We start from the raw sequence: 7,871 nt of genomic DNA on the forward strand, positions 1-7,871 counted from the left end.
ACGCTACGAGATGCTCAAGCAAATGCTCTGCAAAGGTTTCCACAGATTACCAAGTGAAAACAATGAAATTTAACTAAAAATAAAGCTAAAGTATAACGACTATAAAAATAACATAAGTACACTTTCCAATTAAATCCTACCGTTAAATTTATATGAGAGTATGATATTACTTTACTTTTCCTCTATTGGTTTTACTATCGAAAACTGAAAACTATTAAAGTATGAAAGGGTAAAACTTTTTCTTGATGGCTCGCTAAGTGTGCAGAACAATTAATTAGAGTTCCTCACTTCGAGCCTAAGCTCGACAAACTTCATTATTTTATCGTCCTGAACTCCTGATTTATTTTGGAGTTTTATAAAATGCCTAATCCGGCCACATCGGGCCAACCATGTTGACAGTTGATCCGATGGGCTTTATGATAAGCCGTTTTATTAACGACTTGCCAAATATCAGCTTTTTGGAAATGACGGAATTTGGCAAACGGGTGTAAGCCTCTTTTGTTTGTCAATGATTTATTTTTATTGGAAACAAATATTTAGATTAGATTATTTATTATTTAATATTTTTTTATAAATGCGAGCAAATTACTTCTTTTATAATTATAGTAAAAACGACATACATTAAAAACGATTTTCTCTAGATTAAAGATAGTTTCATGTTCAGATGTTACTTATATATTATATTTTAACGAGAATCAGAAGTTGTTTGATATTTCACCCAATAATTCGCAAGGTTCTTCATTAAAAACGTCTCAACAGAACTTATCTTAGTATTAAAGTATTATTTACGGGAAATCTTCAAGGAGTTTAATTGATCAAAGTTTACTGGCTTTTAAACAAGAGTGATTAGTCCAAGTTTAACACAATAACTTTAGGTAAATCATTGTTTATAAGTATTTCATAACATTGCTATATTTATGATGTCAAAGTTTAAATTGCAGTTTTTGTACCGATCAACTAAGCTTTCTTATATTATCCAATTTCATGACTTTAGCTGTACTGGGTGGCTAGCCGAATGGCACAATCGCTCACGAAACGCTCACGAAACGAAGCGCTAGTAGATATCTATCTCTATCGCGCTTGCGTATTGGCGCGACAGAGCCAGCGGCGTATCGCTTTCGTTTGGCGTCGGAGAAATGCCATTCGGCTACGGGGCCTGTTTAGTAATAAATGAGATCCGCAATGTCACCCAATGGTCCCTCAATCAAAGTAGATAATAAAGCAAAGTTTAGTGGTATGTTACAATTACCTAAAGGAAGCGTTTAAGATCGAAGCATGTTATTAACACCTCAATTCTGATTAAGGGCCGATTGCATCAAACCGTCTGTCACCGTTAAAGCCTTCGTTAAATTTTATTGTATGGGTAGTTCCATAGACGTCTGCTGCTGTGTGACGATGATGTGTCTGTCAAATGTGGTTGATGCAACTGGCCCTAAGTATATTATGGATTCTTCATCGCATTTGGCTCATTTCGTAGCATTGCGCCGTAGCGCGTAGCATTAAACGCTTTGTACCAAAACACTTTGTAGCGTTTTAATGCAGTCTCGCATAATGCGCGATGAAAATGTTATAAAAAAGATGTTCAAGTTATCATTCCCCGATTACTGCATGATTTCAATAATCTATTCAAATTAAACTATAAGATTTTTTCATAGACTCATTAGTATTTTATATACTCATAATGAAATTTATGCGACTGTTAATTGAACCAACAGTAATTTTCGTCCAATTTGGGAATAAAAAATGCGCTGGTAGTTTCCGTTTTCGAAGGAACGCTACAATTCCGATAAAGCACGTAATTTCCTGGCTGGGGGAGTTTATCAGCCCCAGTATTAGATATATTCGTTATCCCTTCGATTGTGGTAGGCACAGATTTTCTCTTTAGGAAGTACATTTCTAAGTACATTCATTAAGTATTATTATATAATATCTCCCCTATTTTTAATAATAAATTCGTTATCATGCGGAAAAATTAACTAATGTTGCCTTTACATTTATAGATATGAATACCCAAATAATGTAGGTACCTGAAACTCAAACTAGTACATAATCTAATGTATTCAGCCAGTAGCTACTAATACAAAGAGGGTTAACGTCTGCCCGCTATAAGATGCACAAAGAAATGAACAAATCAAATATATCTCTCCCGGAGGTTCCCACTTCCCCATAACGTTATTACAGAGGTATATTATATTTATAACGTAGCGTATACTCGGCACTGATTTAAAACAAAAATACGTTTACTCCCGCTAGAAATGTTATGATGGAAACGAATACTTTTTACCTTCACCTTATAATAGAAGTTCTAGTAATATATCACTGGAGGGAATCACTTGGAAACTTCAATCAAGATTAGTTTCACTTCGAGGGAATGAATCAAGGCCAACTGGGCCTCTAGCCAAACGTATTCCTTGGAGAACGGTTCGCAATTGACTCTGTCGCGCCAATACGTATGAGCGATAGGGAGAGAAGACTACGAAACTCTTGGCTAGAGAGCCTGACCACTAGGGCAAACGCAACTTGGTCAGTAGAAACCTTGCCCATAATTTGTCCGCCTTGCTAATTTAGATTGTCAAAAGTCATTTTTATTATTTTAGATAATATCATAATATTAACTTATAAAATTTATATCTTTGGTTCATCTTCACCGTTCAGCTTTAGAAAGTTGCAGTTTCAAGAGCCACCCATTTATCAATAGCTACTTAGACTCAACACTAAGTGGTGTTACGAAATGCATCGTAGAGCAGAATAGTTGCATCTAAATATTTTAATTCTAGGTCGTTGCGAAACAATTGATAATGAAAATAAATTAAACAATAAATGAACTTGTATATTTTTAGTTATATAGGTACCTATTAGACTTTACAACCAACATAACCTAATAGGGTATAGTATAATTAGGTGAAGATGCTGAAATTATGCACACATAATTTAACAAAAGGCAAGTCTTCTGCCTGTGTATGAAAGGCTTGGTACTTGGTCCTTAGTATTTATTCTACTTAGCTCCCTCGAGATTTCATGCAAGCGTTTATTCAAAAGCTGTGGTATTCTATACTTACTGCAAAACTCATTAAAAGAACATAACAGGTTAAGCAAGGCAAATTTTTTTTTGGAAAAAAATATTTAAATGTATATAAAGCATACGCATATTTCAAAACTATTTTTTAACAAAGTACTAAGGTTAGGGTCGACCGACGTGAATCGGATCACTGGGCGAATCGGATCAAGTTAAGCATTTCTTTCAAATTCAAATGATAGCGGCTAGCCACGGGCAGCTAATCAGCATCCCGCGTTGGGTTTGACCTTCCCGCACTCCGCGGCAGAGGTCGCCACTAGCGGCCGCCATTAGGCAAGTTTCAGCGATACTTCAAGTCAAACCACTCGTTTCGGTGTGCTGTGATTTTACCGGTGATATAAAAAACGTGGTTACAATTTTTGTGATAAAATCCAAGTAAGTTGGCTGAAGTCTAATGTTTATTATTAAATGTTGTTAACAATGTGTTTTGTATTCGTTATTGATGTGATTGATACTGTACTTTAAAGAATATTTACGCTAGGTAAAAATATTGTAAACATAATTATGTTTTGAGGCTATTCGGATCACCTCTTTGGGGGCGAAGTGGATCACTATTTAGGATCCGTTTTTTTATGTTTATTCTAATTATGTCTTTCCCATCACGGAACAATGGTATTCCGGACCTTTGGGAGGCGTGCGCGGGGCCGAAGCCAACACGTAGAGGCCCTTTCTACACTTTAATGAAATGTAAGGGGTACACCGAGCGGATGTTGCCCTTGCCCGTATCATGGGACACACGCAGAGGCAACACCTGCCAGGGTGTAAGGACTATTTGAGAGTTAATGGAATCTAAAATGAACTGGTCTATTTTGATGAAAGTGATGGACTAAATACTGGGCTATGGATAAAAAACCGGACGCCTGCCTAATAAAACGGTATCCAATTTTATTTCCGGCAGACGGTGACTCGTCCCCACAAGATGGGCCCCCACAAAAAGCGACATCCAAGATGGCTCAAGGGCAACACCGGTGTGAGAACTCAAGGGTGTCGAGATATGTACACCGCTTTCTGCCCAGTGGCTGTTAAGCCACTGCACCAACTCGCGTCTTATGCAAATTTTCACTTCCACCCCTGGGGCATATAGCCCTAACGACTCCACTCTGGACGGCCAGCCATTCTAATTATTATTATTATTTGCACGTTTCAGATGGTCCGTACGTACATAAAAAAAAAACACATCAGGGAGCATGGAGTGTAGAAAATATGTCAGAAGCAGCTGGAAAGATGCTGTGTAAAGAGCTGATGATACGTCGGGCAGCCGAAATATATAATGTGCCATTTACATCCTTGCAAAGAAGATTTTCACTGTATCGTAGTGTTAGCTTTTTGTTGACTTTAGTTGAAACGTTACTATAGAAGGGAAGTCGAAATGTTACAAAAATACAACTTGAGCCATGCTAATAGTAATTAATCTTAATAATATGATAATAATATGATATGTTGTTCCAAATTTTACTCTGGCATAGTGTTATTGAATGAAAACAATTTTTTATGAAGCTTTTTAATTTTATCCGTTTCGCCTCGAAAAATGGGGCGAATCGGATATTTTTAATGCTTTTGTATTTTAATTGTAAAAATATATTAAAAGCTCTGACATTTGTTTTGAATACTGGATTCGATAAATCAATAACCGTTGCATCTAAAAAACATTAATAAACGACATATCGCTTTGAAATATTGTTTTTATTTGACCTTAACCCAAAATTGATCCGATTCGCCTCGGTCTACCCTAATAATGAAATTCATTAATTTTTATAATTTGATTGCATTTTTTTTCTACGTTTCTTCTATTTATTAATATTATCACGGTGAATTACAGTTTGAAAGTTGCAAAATAAATATGAAAGCCGCATTTTGTTCAGGTGATTTTTTATATCGGTTCTCATTATTTATTATTTGATTACTAGCACTAGTTCTAATGAGTGTCTGATTGACTGTCCAATCAGACACTCATTAGAACGATACTTGAATGAACTGGTTTCATTATGGTGCATCTCGCTTGTGCCAATACAGATATTGGCAAGTACGTGCGAAATAGACGATATTTAAATGCTACCCTTTAGATGATCTAATGACATTAGAGGTAAGTTCATATCAGCCGGTAGGTTTACGTCTCATTGCCGTAAAATGGTCATTGGGTAGTTGAAATTCAAAAGATTTTTGTTTATAACAACTACACATATTACCACTGACAGAGATGGTTTAAAAATAAAATGCCGAGTTAAAGTATACGTTGTAATATTTGATAACCCACAAAATGTATACATGTGTTCTGGATTGATAATTTACTACTCAAGTATCTACCTACTCACGTTACAATTTCAGATTTTCTACAGAATCTCTAGTTGATTCTCGTCAACTTTATAAAACTTGACATTTATATTAATTAAATAAGGCGTAGGCATATCTTACGTTTAATGATTAAGTTCATTATATTATGTATAAAAGTAAATTGTGCATTATCGGCCAATGGGGGTCGATGAAATAGTTATTTGTTATTATTTAAATCATCATAACATTCACTGCTGTTTGGTTAAATGTACCTATAAGTAATCTTTTTTTAGAAATTGGTAGCATTGATGCGCAGATATATAGGTATTAACCAGTAACTGCAAAATGTGCATCTTCTGTTTTCCTACTGTTAACAATATTGTATAGGTATGTATGTACCTACACAGAACATTTCATTTAACTAGAAGAAGTTTTCTTACTATTTACGTACGAAACAATTTATTTAATATGGAACGAGTAGAGTTTGGAAACGACTGTGCACATAATTTATTTCAAACTTTATTATGTGAAACTAAAGTTTACTAGAAATTGCGAAGTGTTTGTCTGCAGCAATAAATGCACCAGGCGCAACGACAGTGCAACTTTAGAATCGTAATAAGTTAGTAAAACTTTAATTCGTATCTAACGTTTTTATTTTTGTTGACTTTCCAAAAACTTGAGCGAAAAAGCATCATATACTCGTACTCTCAAGCTTCGTTATAACTTATCACTCTATATCAGGTACTTTCAACACAAACTGGTACGTTCTAATCATCGAAAGTAGGTGACAGACCACGTCAGGCGACGAGCCAGTGCACCCATATAAACGGAACTAACTCCTTCAACACAGGAAATCAAAACACATCCAAGCAGCACTGAACACATCGTTAGGTCTCCAAAGTCCCAACCGATTCATATTTAGATAGGTCAGTTCAAAATGTAAATAGTCTGTGCGCGATCGCGATTGGTTGGCTGCGGGTGAAGGCCGCGAGGACGTGGGGCAGCCGGGAGCGCGCGAAGCCGACTGGCACGGCCGGCGCGGCCCCGCCCGCCCTCGCGCCGCTGCCTGTGTCACCGCCACTCTTACCCAAATCCAGACGACTTTTCATTAATGTTGTTATCGGCGTAAAACTTTGGCAAGTCAAACTTGGCGACTAGGTACAGTTTTAATTAACTGCCCGTTAAATACACAAATAATTAGCTTTAACGACGAAAGGAAGTTGAATAATTATCTAAATGATATTAAAATAAGTACTTCAGATTCAATACATCATTTGCTTTGTAAGAAATAATCACTTAATTAGTTTAGTTACCTAACTGTTAGCATCCGTTTTGCCACAGACAAACACACACACAGACAGACAGACAGACAGACAGACAGACAGACAGACAGACAGACAGACAGACAGACAGACAGACACACAGACAGACAGACAGACAGACAGACAGACAGACAAACAGACAGACAGACAGACAGACAGACAGACAGACAGACAGACAGACACGTCAAAAAAACCCCGTCGTTTTTGCGTCGGGGGTTACAGCGTAGCACATTTTTGTAAACGCCAAACCAGACCATAAATATATGATTACGCCTACTACGCGCCATGCTCCGGAATTTCATTAGAACTATTTTCTTCATACTAAACAGAACTGTCACTCATCCCATATATCAGAATAACAGCGCCCTCTTGACAATAGTCATATATATTGTGAGGCTTTAGAACTTGCAGTTCGCTTGTTTCTTTAATTATAATCGTTGGAGAAGTGTTTATTTGGTTTGCTGTCACCTTTTATATCTTGTGTTTTTGCTGTATTACATAGGTACAGCAAAAACACACTCGTTTTGTATAAGCAAAAACTCGAGAACTTAATACAACTTTTCAGTACAGACGGTGTTTTTTTTACCCACTAGTGCGAGAAGTGGTTCATTATATGCCAGGTCGAAACTTCGGAGGCTCATCTGTACTGAAAAACGTCGTACGATACACGTGCGAAAAGGAAATTCGTAACTCGTGTCGATTTAAGATACTCCCTTCGGTCGTGTTTTAATTTATCGCCACTCGTTTCGAACTTCATTTTTTTCGCACTAGTATCGTAATGTACTATTTCAATGCGGCCAGACACAATATACTTAATAAACTAACTTGTTGAATTTAATTCGACCTTTTCGGCGTGGCACTATCGTATCGCTTGAAAGGTCACAAATTGTAAGAATTATTGATATCGCGGCTGGTTCGTACAAAAAGTTTATAAAAAGGAAGTGGAGCGAACAAACTTTTATGCCGGGGACGCGACGCGAACGCGAACGTTACTTATCTGCCGCCGCGCGCTGACAGCTGCAGATGAAAAATTGAAATTGTGTGAGATAAAACTACCTAACTGCAGCGCCGGCGCCCGCGCCCGCCGAACAATGTGGCGACAACAACGCTTTATTTTTAATCTGAATTTACATAATATTTTCGTTGGCAACTTGGAGGTGGTTGACTTGCGAAATAATATTGGATATGTTCTTGGCACCGTT

General features: G+C 37.0%; 1 protein-coding gene across 1 annotated transcript in view; it reads right to left on the reverse strand.

The window, feature by feature from the left end:
• The window catches only part of LOC125225880 (agrin-like), a 69,250-nt gene extending 63,056 nt beyond the window's left edge, over positions 1–6,194 (reverse strand). The window contains exon 1 of the mRNA XM_048129760.1: positions 6,093–6,194. The gene's annotated coding sequence lies outside the window, so the exon portion shown is untranslated. The remainder of the gene's footprint in view (positions 1–6,092) is intronic.
• Between the last annotated feature and the right edge of the window lie 1,677 nt (positions 6,195–7,871).

The sequence above is a fragment of the Leguminivora glycinivorella genome, chromosome 4, assembly GCF_023078275.1.
Source record: "Leguminivora glycinivorella isolate SPB_JAAS2020 chromosome 4, LegGlyc_1.1, whole genome shotgun sequence".
Taxonomy (NCBI): Eukaryota; Metazoa; Arthropoda; class Insecta; order Lepidoptera; family Tortricidae; genus Leguminivora; species Leguminivora glycinivorella.